Source organism: Podarcis bocagei (genome assembly GCF_964188305.1).
Source record: "Podarcis bocagei genome assembly, chromosome: 5".
Lineage (NCBI taxonomy): Eukaryota > Metazoa > Chordata > Lepidosauria > Squamata > Lacertidae > Podarcis > Podarcis bocagei.
In genome coordinates this window covers 6,165,301-6,178,443 of record NC_138129.1, presented here as the reverse complement: position 1 = coordinate 6,178,443, position 13,143 = coordinate 6,165,301, and positions in this window count along the sequence as shown.

Here is a 13,143-nt window from a genome sequence, read left to right as displayed (position 1 = left end):
CCCTGTGGTTCATTGGCTGTCTTTGTCTTACGCCTGCATCTGGAAGGAAGCCTTGCCGGTTCCTGCAAATGGGCTTGAGAGCAAGTTGTCAGATTTTTGCTCCGTTTATAAAGTCAAGCAAGAGGGTTTTTGTGTGTGTGAAACCAGTTAGATTATTCCAAGGCTTTAATCTTCATTGAAGGTAAATGAAGTCAACAGTAAAATAAAAGGTGAGCAGTAAAGCAGCTCAAAGCGCTAGCTAGCCTAGGGAAGTCTTAAAAAGAAATCTCAGACTTGTAAGGAACAAGGATCACTCAATATTGTTCGAAAGGTAGTTTTCCATCGCTTGCTGTTGGGCATAAGACTTTTTACCCTGCACATCGGAACAAAGGAGATGCTGCAGGAACTGCGTCCTTCATGTGGGTTCGGACTCTGGTTACACAGGTTTGCCATGTAAGGTAGCTGGTGGTTTGACACCACAGGAAGTAGGAGACGACCACCAATTTCCCCCTTTGGTTGGTAAAGGTAAAAAGGTAAAGGACCCCTGAACAGTTAAGTCCAGTCAAAGGTGTCTATGGGGTTGCAGCCCTCATCTTGCTTTAAGGCTGAGGGAGCTGGCGTTTGTCCACAGACAGCTTTCCAGGTCATGTGGCCAGCATGTCTAAGCCGCTTCTGGTGCAACGGGACACTGTGACAGAAGCCAGAGCGCACGGAAACGCCATTTACCTTTCCGCCGCAGCAGTATCTATTTATCTACTTGAACTGATAAGCTTTCAAACTGCCAGGTTGGCAGGAGCTGGGACAGAGCAACGAGAGCTCGCCCCATCGCAGGGATTTGAACTGCCGACCTTCTGATCAGCAAGTCCAAGAGGCTCTGTGGTTTAGACCATAGCCCCACCTGCGTCCTTTCCACCTTGGAACCTCCTGAAAACAGTGTTTTAGAGCTAGTTACCTGATCAAACCTATCCCAGTTTCCTTAAGAAATGTCCTCAGAGGGCTGCAGAGATGCCCACTGCTATAACAATACGCAGACTTTGTATTTTTGGTCAACCTAAGATGGAAAACATCACTCATTATCTGTTAACCTGCTCCTTATGTAGAGACCCAAGAGATTGCTTTCTGAAACCATTGTTCTCTCAAGAAAGCAGGTGCATCCCAGCAGAAATGGTTCGGTTTCGTTTGAGTAATAGCTTCATAACACACAAAGTGGCCCTATATGCCCTGGATGCAATTTTTAAAAAAGGAGGTAAAGAAAAGGGAGTTGAATAAAATCACTTTAGTTAATCTGAAATTAAGCTAGACTGGCATCTCTGGTATCTCTTCTCTGGGTGTCAGTTTATATTAAGGATGTTCAGTATTATTTTATTAATATTATTGCTACAAGCCTGTCATGGCCGTTGGGTAGAACAGTAAACTTATGAACTGAGCTGAAAGTAGGTGACAGTAACACAAATAAAAAGTGGAGTCTGGCTTTCTGGTTTCCTTGGCTAGTCAGGATAATTATAGGCAATTTCTTGTGGCATGCCATTTCTGAACATGAGGCATCTGTGAGCAAGCCATCGGTTGGTTGGCATCTGTCTCAGGAGACAAATAGAGGAGTGTGCCTTTGGGGATGAAGTCAAACTGTTGGGAGGTTACAGTGCCTGCCGTGGCTGTAGAGACCCATACGAGAGAGACATGTTTTGTTACAGCTGGGGCAGGTGAAGGTGTCTGGTTCTGCTGCTTTCTTCTCCCTGCGCATCTCCCAGCGGTCATTTCTCCTCTGGCCATTGCTGTGGATGCACAACTTGACTGCCTTGTCTCCAGGCTCTGCGGTCATCTGCAGACATCTTTGCCAGCTTTCCCCAGATTTCTGTGTCTGTTCCATTTTTGGGGAATATCCTGTGCTTATTTATTAGAATACCCGTGGTGGTTTGCAATGCAAAATCAAAGGCCTTTCTTTAAAAAGAAAGAAAGAAAGAAAGAAAGAAAGAAAGAAAGAAAGAAAGAAAGAAAGAAAGAAAGAAAGAAAGAAAGATCCATAAAGCAGATTGCTCCAAAATCTAAAAAAATAGTCACGTAGACTAGGAGAGGTGCATGCATTGTGTGGACATGTCCCAAGTTGATGTGCAAGAGACTTTATGTGAAAGAGAAGCTTTTTGGCAAAAAGAACTTAAAAGTAGATTCATTCTGAATCTTAATATTAGGGAAGGTTTTGTTTTTCAGTAGGACTGATGTTTAAATGTCACCCAATAATGAGCATGCTTTTGAGTTCTCCAAAACACTACTTCAGATCACTGCTAAGTGAAACAAGGAAAGAGATAAAGGCTGGAGCAAAAACATTAATACCCAACAACACAGACTAATATGACACTTTCATTTTTTTCTGATGCAATGCCATAACTATCAGGGGTGTGCATTGACCACAAGTTTCAGCATCAATCCTGATTCAACCCTGGGGGGAAACTCACCTTGGCTGAATAACTTGGGAGGCTGCCTGATTCATCTCAAGATCTTGAGTTCACTGGCGACAACAAAGGTTTCATTTTCCCCACTACCTTTCAGAAACTGAAAACATTTAAATGATTGTTAATTTCTTTTTCTGTTTGACAGAACTGAACAGAGAGTAATTCCCTGCCCTGATGTTACCATGTTGTCTGCTGCTTTTAAGCAGAAATTATGCCCTCAAATAATACTTTTCCCCCTATTGTAAGATGACACAGGATACAGAGAAGCGAGCAGTTGATGCTCATACTGGTTCTGCCCCTCCAAAGGAGGCTTCTCTCCTGGTTGAGAAATTACTAACACAATATCCATTTTAATTTTAGGTGTGTTGCCCAGAACCTGATATTCCTTTATTAATGGCTTGGTGAACTCGGATCAGTCGCTTCCTCTCAGCCTAACCAGGATTGTTGTGAGAATAAAATGGGGGGGGGGGAGATCCTAATATGACACCTAGAGATCTTGGGAGGAAAAGTGGAATATAAACGGTGTTGATGTTGTTTAGTCATGTCTGACTCTTCGTGACCCCATGGACCAGAGCACGCCAGGCACTCCTGTCTTCCACTGCCTCCCGCAGTTTGGTCAAACTCATGTTGGTAGCTTCGAGAACACTGTCCCACCATCTCGTCCTCTGTCATCCTCTTCTCCTTGTGCCCTCCATCTTTCCCAACATCAGGGTCTTTTCCAGGGAGTCTTCTCTTCTCATGAGGTGGTGAAAGTCTTGGAGCCTCACCTTCAGGATCTGTCCCAGCGAGCACGCAGGGCTAGCATTTGCTAGAGGGTGTTTCCTATAGTAATATATAAAGGTAAACGGACCCCTGACCGTTTAGTCGTGGTCTGACTGGTCTAGTCGTGGCTGACTCCGGGGTTGCGGCGCTCATCTCGCTTTATTGGCCGAGGGAGCCGGTGTACAGCTTCCGGGTCGTGTGGCCAGCATGATTAAGCCGCTTCTGGCGAACCAGAGCAGCGTACAGAAATGCCGTTTACCTTCCCGCCGGAGGGGTACCTATTTATCTACTTGCACTTTGATGTGCTTTCAAACTGCTAGGTTGGCAGGAGCAGGGAACGAGCAACGGGAGCTCAGCCCGTTGCGGGGATTCGAACTGCCGACCTTCTGATCGGCAAGTCCTAGGCTCTGTGGTTTAACCCACAGCGCTACCCGCGTCCCTTCATAGTAATATATAGCGTTGGGCTATTTTACTCATTAGGGCCTGCCCAGGTGCCCAGAGGACAGAATGATGCCACCTTACCACCATTTCATGTACAGGTGCCAAGTGAACAAACACTTGGATCTTACTTTAACCCTTTCAAGGAGACAGCATCTTCTGTCCTCAGGATAGCTTGGTGTGTTCACAGGGTGGTGGTGGTGGTTCAGGGCAAGGTGCCTGATGAACAGCTCCAAATGAAATTCTCTTGATCAATGCAGGTAAAGTGATAGGTTTGAGCTGGATCCGATACTCTCAGCTACCTTGTGCCCCGTTCTTTGTACTCTCTGGTAAAGTCAAAAGATGGTCATTTTCTCAAAAGGAATGCAACCAACGAATCGGATTAGAATGACCTCTCTGGGCCACAAACAAAATGGTGTTATAGCTGACCCTTGACCGCTGTCCAAACATTGCGAGTCTGACTGCCGTTGGGTTGTTAAAGGGTAACTAATCCCCGCTTGGGTTGCAAGCCTAAGCATATTTATTTAGAGCTTTTTTTGCCCTGCTCATCCCCAAAAGGGCTCCCAGAGTGGTTTGCAAGGATCAATAAAAAAGGCAGTCCCTGCGTCTTCAAGATTATAATCTAAAAACCATTATGCAAAATGAATTAGAAGTGATCGGGAGAGGGGACAAACGCGGCTGCTAGTTCTTAGCACAACCAGCAAGGCTGGAAACAGCCCAAGGAGAGGGCGAGCCGAAAGTTGCTGGGCGATGGAGTGGCCCTGCTTCTTTCTTCTCTCTACTGCAGCCTGATGGAATGGCTGCTGTTGGCTTATGGATGGATGATGTTATGTACTGAGTTGAATAGGATCTAAAATGCAGCAGTCTGATTGGTCCTAGAACAATAGGAACCAAAATACAGCAGTCTGATTGGTCCTAGAACAATAGGAACCAAAATACAGCAGTCTGATTGGTCCGCAGGAGCCACCCAATCTGGCTGCAGGTGGAAGTGAATCAGCAACCTGATTGGCCTACAGGAGAACCCTGGAATTAGCCAATCACGTGGGGCCCATTGTTTAAATAATGTATATAAAGCAGACACTTTGGGGGAACTGGCATTCCTCACTACTATGAGCTGAATAAAGAGCATGAAATCCACACTCGATTCCAAGTATATTTCAGATGAGCTTAATGGAGCTGCGCTCTGAAGAGAGCCAGTGAATTGGCCCGTGAACTTCTTGGGAGGAAATAAAGCACAGAAATGTAATACACTTTCAGAATTAAGATGCGTTCATTGTGTTGCTTGTGAAATGAGATCTGATTTCAGCTTCTCACTCAGCCTGCAATGCAACCCCACCATGACTCTCACCGGGTAACCTGGGCCAGTCACCATCTCCCAAGCTGACCTACTTCACAGGGTTGTTGTGAGGATAATACAGAAGCGGGGAAACAATGCGCTCCATGGGCGTAGCCAGGATTTTTGTGGGTGGGGGCAGGCCTTTTGTTGGGGAGGGGGACAGGACATCAGTTTGCTATGTATTTTTATTGATTGAGTACACCCATGATGTACTCCTCCTTGGGGGTCATTGGAGGAAAGATGGGGTGCAAAGGCATTGCTTTCTGCCTCAGCTGTCCATCAGCTTCCTTCTACAGAAATTATGAGCTGAGTTGTGCCTTACCATGCAGAAATGAAAAGAAAGAAGAAGAAAAAGGATGAGTGGTGGTCGTTTTTCACAAGGCATCGCTCTTGAAATCCAACAGGTGCAATTTCTCCTTACGTACAGGTTGGGGAAGCTTTGCCTTTTGGCTTTCTATCTGTCCTGCAGGAGCTCTGCCAGAAACACTGGTCTTCAGCTGGTGGATCGTGACCTGATCCGAGGTGGGTCACACAACAGGAGCACTACCAGCATGCAAATATATGGCAAAATTAAAAATACACCAGAAATATATAAACACATGATTAACATGTGTTGGGGGGGGCATTGGGTTGTTGTTTTTATTTTTATTATGTATTTTGTGGTTTTATATCTTGATTTTATTCTGTGAACCGCCCTGAGACCCCCAGGTATAGGACGGTATATAAATTCAATGAATAAATAAATGAAGATTAAGAAAGGGGTCTCGAAATGGGTTATAAGAAGCAGGTCTTGGGTTTGAAAAGTTGAAGACCCCTGCTCTACAAAAAGCCAGCATCTTTCACCCAAATCCTCTGTTTTTGGCATGTATTTCTTTAATCGCTCTGAAACTATGGTAAGCAGGAAGTCACCCGAAATAACAGTATACCGTACAGCTTGTTTCTCTCTCTCTCTCTCTCTCTCTCTCTCTCTCTCTCTCTCTCTCTCTCGCAATTGGTTGCAACAGACAGGCAGGCAAGCTAAAGCAAGGAGCCTGTGTCATTACTCGGAGCTGCAAGGCGGAGAGACGTCACTGGAAACCCGTGACAGGCAGAACCACAAAGGGGAAATGGAAACCGAAACTTAACTGCTTTACAGCTACGTCTGGCTTAAATTCCTAGTGCCCTTTGCTCTCTGCACATCGATCCTGGCTCCCTCCCTTTAGGAGCTGCAATCCCACTCAGAAGGACGGGCTCGTTATTGCAAAAACACTGCAGGGTGCCAGATAATTACCGGGTGAAACTCTGTCCATCTCTCCAGACCAGTATCACCTGGCAGGGGCTTTCCAGGGGGGCTTTCTCAGTACACCTGGAGGAGGAGGCAAGATAAAAAAGGGGGGATAAGGATGAAGCTTCGCTTGAGAGCTGGGGTTCCTCCAAAATCTCTCTTAAATGCCAAGACTCAGCCAGGAATAACCATTGATGCAGAGTTCATAGAATTGTAGATTTGCGATGCAGGAATCTTGAGTTGCTTTGAACATGTACAGAGTGCCCCTTGAGCTTTATCAAAGGTGCCGTTTTCACCTGGGTTCCTCTGTTAAGATCATACCTGAGAAAGGATCCACAGAAAAACTTATTCACCTCCCTTCCCATTCCTCCAGGGGAGGAGTGAGTCGTGGACATTTTGTGTATCTGTTCTTTTTGCAAACTCCAATCCCACTGAATCCAACGGGGCTTACGCCCAGGTAACGTAACAGGTTGAACATCTGTTTCCTTCTGCTACTACGCCATCAGTCTCCAGACCTTTCGCCATGCACTGAAAAATGGGCTCTAAATATTAGCCACCTCAGTAGGCGGTCTCTCTCCTAACCAGCTACTCAAGAGACACCGTGTCACCTGTACAGTACAGTATAGGCTTAACGTGCTGATTCGTTTTTCTGAATTCAGATCAAAGCTCGTTTTGGAGTAAACACACTGAAATGTGGCACGTATAAGAAAAAACAGGATAAATATAGAGGGCAGCTAGCATTGGCCATATGGGCTCCCTGCTTCCCAAAACATCAGTGAGTGTGTGTACACAGCCCTTTTCAGGATAGAAGGGGAAAGGAAGAATGATGTTCACTGCCTGGAGCCCTAGTTTGGAGGAAAAGCAGAATGCAAATGTCTATAAATGAGCAGTTTAGCAGTACTACCAGAGGACACTAGCTAAATCCGCAGCAGGAAAAGATAAGTGAAATGGGCATAAAATAAATTTGCAGGTTGCACGACTGGGTTGTGTTTGCTTTTCTTCTGAGAGTCTTCAGTTCACTTTCAAGGTTTCTTGCATCAGACTCCCGACATTTTCCTCTGCGGGAAATTCCTTGCAACGGTTTGAGAATGCCTGGGAGAAAGGAAAGTTCAGGACAATTACAAAGCGAAATGGACTAGGGCTGTGGAGGCTTGCCTTGCTAAATGGAAAGGGAAAATAGAACCCAGCCCTGGAGGAAGAAAGGGAATGGATCAAAACAGTTTGGATGTGTCAATAATGACTTGGTGACTAATATTCTACAGTCTTTTAAATGTGTGGAAAGGGAAGGGGTATTGTTTTGCTGTTTCGTTTTAACCATTTACTTGTTTTTATCCTGTATTTTATTCCATGAACCGGAATAAATAACAGCAACTGCATCTCAGCATCCAGGACCCAAGTGACCACTCAGATCCATGCAAATATTTTGATCAGATTTAGAATGACAATCCAAGAGGTAGCTCAGTCAGTAGAACTGGAGGCTCTTAACCGCAAGGTCAGGGGTTCGAGCCCCTCATTAGGCAAAAGATTTCTACAATTCTATTATTCATTTGCAAACCCCCTCTCCCCCCCACTTTTCTTTCATCTAATGCGGACTGTGAGCTATTTGGGGGGATTTTATACTAGGTACAATGACTTGAACATTGTTCATGTTATATTTCGGTCATTAATTCAGAATTTTAATTGTGCTTAACAGTTTCAGCAAGAATCCCTATGTGGTTTACGGAAATTATAAAATCGGAGTAAAGCAAAGTAATGCAACCAAAGATCGGAATGAAGTAAATACATCATTATTAAATTTAGATCGCAGGGCGGTTTACAGTATAAAAACACAAAAATACATAACAAATAACAACTCCACCCCCAATTTAAAAGGCCATCGATTGTTTAATTAGCCAAAGGCCTGGTTATAGAGGAGGATATGTAATGTAACTGAAAATATGTAATGAAGGAGAGAATTCCACAAACGGGGAGTCATTGCAGAAAAGAACTCTTCTTGTATTGCCACCCTTCAGATGATTTCACATTTTAATTCTGATTGTGTCTACTCAGAAGTCCTGTAGAATTGAAGGGGGCTCAGTCCCAAGTCAGTGAGGATCACAGCCCCAAATTACTGAGCAGGATAATTTAATGTGCATTTTATCTTTTATGTAAAGTACTTGGCGGTTTTGATGTTCAAGCGTAAAAATAAAGGAATAAAAATTCTCACATCCAACTAGGTGTGGGTGCCTTCAGTAGATGCAACTCCCAAACCTCTTTTGGGTGGTGTTTCTCTTGCAATTGCTTATCTCTCCTCCTTTTTTCCTTGTAAAGGCAACAGTTTATTTCTGCAGGATCACCTTCTTGATCCTCACATGCGGTAGCCCTGGTTGTACCCCCACCCTATCAATAAGCAGCTGACCATCACAAGGTGCTCTGCCCCCACCACATTTCTTCCTCTGAAGCAAAGCAAGGCAAACTAGCTTTTAAAAACAGCATGCTTTTTATTCCCTCCCCTTTTTATTTATTTATTTGCTGCGATGCAAATTATTGGCTGGTTGCTGGCTACAAGAGCCTGGGGGGAAACTCCACCCAGATACTACGTAGTTTAAAGGGCTTTGGTTTGGCTTCCAACCTACAGTCAAAGCAGGGAGGAAACAATTCCCAAGAGAGATAGATATAGTTAAATGGAAGTTGATGTAGTCATTCAAGGTCACCTTGGTTCAAAGGTAATCCCATCAAGCCAACATAACAATAGGGTGCCCCTCCCAGTGATGGGCCCATTAACCTAGAGCCAAAATTCAATCACACTGGGGAAAAGATTGTTAAGACCACTCATCTCCATAAAGAAACAAAGGAGTAGCCCAACCAAGGGGAGGGGAGGGGCTCTCCACCCTGCCAAAGGATGCTAGCCTAAAGGAAGTGCATGGATTTTAAAAAAAATTATTAAAGATTTCTTAGTTTAAAAAAATACATGTGTTGTCTCTCTTTTCAAGCTGCGTTTTCTACAGATCAGTTTCATTTGTTGCAAGACATTAGTGTTGCATACAATGTTAGGCTAGGAAGAAAAGGGGGGGGGAATGGTGAAGTGGGGTGGGAATGGGTACCAATGCTTCTATTCTTTTTTAATATATATTTATTAATTTAAAATAAATACATTTATGAAAAACAGACGTACATACAAGTAAACGAACATACAATCAAACAAACAAATAACAGAAGAATCAAACAAACCACCACACTATAAGATATAAAAAGATTAATATAATTATCATCATATATACTCCTGGTATTGAACACAATTATAAAATTTATAGAAAAGAAATTTAAAACTGACTTCCAATTAATCTCACTGTACTTTGTCCATCTATTACTTTATACCGCACAGTTACATATTTCTTTTTACCTCCCTACAAACTTATATTTATACAATACAATGCTTCTGTTCTTTGAAGCCCATCCCCGTTCTGACTGCGATACCATTTGCTCGGCTGAAGCATTCCTTGCTGAGAACCACTTTGCTGCCTGAAGTTTGAGAACAGAATTAGAATCATCGAATCACAGAGTGAAGGGACCCTGAGGATCATCCAGTCCACCCCTGCCTGCAATTCAGGAATACACAGCTGTCCCACACGGGGATCAAACTTGAAACCTTGGCATTATCAGCTATCCAGCTATTGAGGGTCCTGACTCCATTATTTCTCCTGCTTTGCCTTCATCGTCTTCCTGCCTCTCTGGGTACCTGCCCAGTGAAGCAGAGATCCTTGCTGCCGTCCCTTCCAGGCCTCTCTGCCTGTTGCTGCTTCCTTCGCAAAGTCCTTCTCAGGGCTCCTTTCCCCCTCCTTTCCTTGCTGCTGTTGCTGCCCACCTGACCCACACATTTCAACTTGCTGGAGGTGATTTCCTACTAATCGTAGGTTTCACGTCTTGCTCCCTCTTCCTATTTTTAACTGTGTGTGGCTGCGCTTTACATACAGTTTTTGGTTTCCTATCTTTGAGAGTGGTTGCAGTATTTTGAACCTGTTACTAGACAAGCATTCTGGTCTTCTTGAAACTCAGCTTTCCGCTGAGTTTATTATGCCAGCCATGCATGACTGAGGCCTAGCCTGCAATGTCAGCTCAGAGAACAGGTGAGGGGGCTTCCCTTCAGAAAAACCCACTTTGTCTCCTAATGAGGCATCAGGCATAAGCCTGCATTTTATTAATGTTTGATCAGGACTTGTATATTAAAGAGGGCTTAATTTTCAAATGTTTCATGCCAGGCAGAGAAAACCTTGGCCATTCTCCTAAGACAAGGGGCCCCTTGATTGATAGCAGAAAACAATTCTCAAAGTCGTAAAAGCTGAAAATACAGACTAAGAGCAGGACATTGACCCTACATGTTACAGAAGATAACAAAGGCAGAGATAAATAATTAGGAATGGGCAAATAGTAAAATGATACCATGGGCCTCTCTTAAAACCTTGAGCTGTATTTTCTAAGGCCAGAGGCTTTTTAAAGCATCTAGCTGGGAAGTCTTTTTAAAACTGTTTCTTTCTTAAACTGAGAGAAAAGGCAACTGGCTTGGCTGGGGAAAAAGAAGCTTCTTCCTATTTTATTTTGAGGCTGGAAAGGAGGCTGAAGGGGGGGGAATGTAAACTGAAGAGCCTTCTTCTGAAACTGTTTTAAACTGAGTTCTTCTTTTTTTCTCTTTCTCTCTCTACTTTAAAAAGGCCTTATTCCTTTTAAAAGGTTACCTATGATAATGTATGAAATATATTAGCTTAAATATATTGGCTTAAATGTAACTATGCAAAGGATTTAGAAAGTAACAAATTTAGATGTTAGATTCTTATTTCATAGAATCATAGAGTCCTAGAGTTGGAATAGACTACAGGGGCCATTGAGCTCAGCCTCTTGCCAGACAAGAAGACGCCATCAAATGCTGTCCAGATATATTAGCTGTCAGAACATTTGTTTAGAAACCTTCAAATGAAGGATATCTTTCAATGTTGATGTGAAACTCAAGATCCTTGACATATGTTTAAGATAAAAATTTAAGATTAACCATTTGTTTTAAAAGGCAATAGGGCAGGGAGGGCAAGAGGTGAGCTGGTAATTAAGATTCCTTGTTGAGACACATGTAAGATATATTACTACTTATTTGTCATTTATAGATGTAACAATATATAGCTGTTTGTGTTCCATATAAGGACAGGAGGATGTGGGTGTATCTTTTAGGATTGGATATAGCAATCAGCCAATAGGAAATCCAACCAGGCTGATTGGACAGAGGCAGCCACAGGAGGAGCAAAGGGGGCTGGATTAAGGGAATATAAGGGCTGGCCATAATGGCAGGAGCCAGGCCAGAGCTTGGTAACCATATACCACTGTGCCTCTCATTTATTTGTCTGACAAATAAATAATTATTTTAATTTCTCTATTGCTGCGTTGAATATTTCATTCCAGCTAAGCGTTAACCACAAGCAGGGTGCTACATTTTATGGTGCTCCTGTGACTCGGATAAGTGGTCTGCTGGAACGCAGCCCCTTCGCTCTACTGAGCAGGGTACAAGAGAGAGGATCTTTAAACTGCTTACCCAAGCGCGCACTGGTAAATTTTTCCAGGGGGAACGCAGAAGTCTCGTCTGTCTGATACCCTGCTCACTGGCGGCGACGGACCGGGGGGAAACGGAACCAACCAGGGGTAAGTGCACAAAGGGATTTTTGGCCCTCCAATTAATTGGGAGGAAGAGAAGTCTTGATCAAACTTCTGCGTCTCAGTAAGTGGGAACTGAGTACGCTAGGTGGTTGGATACATCAGATGGTGATCTGGTGGGGGAAAAGGGAAGAATGGGAGGTAGTGTGTGGTGAAGTATCTAGCGCATTGTATGTGTGAGAAAGTACAGAGCAATCTGTAGCTGACCTGAGTGTGGAGTGGGCAGTACTTCGGTTCCTGGTAAGGCGACTTCACCAGGCAAGGAAACCCACGAAGCGTGTGTGTGAGTGACTGAGTGGATACTTCACAGGGCCATACAATGGGAGTTGGGGGTTCAAAAGGGGAAAATACACCTCTTGAATGTATGTTAAATAATTTTAAGAAAGCCTTCTCAGGGGCATATGGAGTCAAAATGACGCCAGAGCGCCTGAGAACGTTATGTGAATTAGAGTGGCCGAAGCAAAATACTGAATGGCCATCTCAAGGAACCTTTGATATAAATTTAGTAAGCAAACTTTGGTCTAACATCGCCAAAGAAATTGGAGGGTGCCCAGAACAATTTTCATATATAGATTCCTGGCTGAGCACATTAAATAAAAATCCTCCATGGATAAGGGAATGCAAAGTCCAACGATGCAAATTATTGGCTGTAAAAGCCGAAGCTAGGAAAGGAATCTTGCCAAATAAACTCAAACCCATTTTTGAGGGACCAGAGGAAGAGCTGCTTCCACCTCCACCTTATGCTCCACATCGAAGGGAGCCAAATCCAAACACTCCACCAGTTGTAACCCCAAGGCAAGAAAGTGGAATGAATAATGGGGCTGGAGTCACAGAACTTGATTCCTTGATAGATTATGATAAATATCTTCAGGAGGCATTGGAGGCCTATAATAAAGCCCAAGCAGAAGTGGTTATTCCATCTGTGAGTCCCAGTAGAACTCCATCTACAGTCTCTTTTAGTGAAACAACTGATTGCCTACCCCAAACCCCTGTACATCCAAGTCCTAGAGAATTATTACAGAAGTTACAGGGAGACCTTAATCGGTCAGCAAGCAATACAGCCAGGCGTATAAAGCTGCTAAAAGAACGCCTTGGGACAAATACCATCCCCTATGATTTGAGGCCCCTAGAGCAAGGCGAAGAGAAAGATCACGTAGTAGCCCCTCTCAGAAGAGTATTTGATGCACTTGAGGAGCCTGTGCTGGTTAACAGGCTACCTGGACCAAGGCCACCTCGAACTTCGA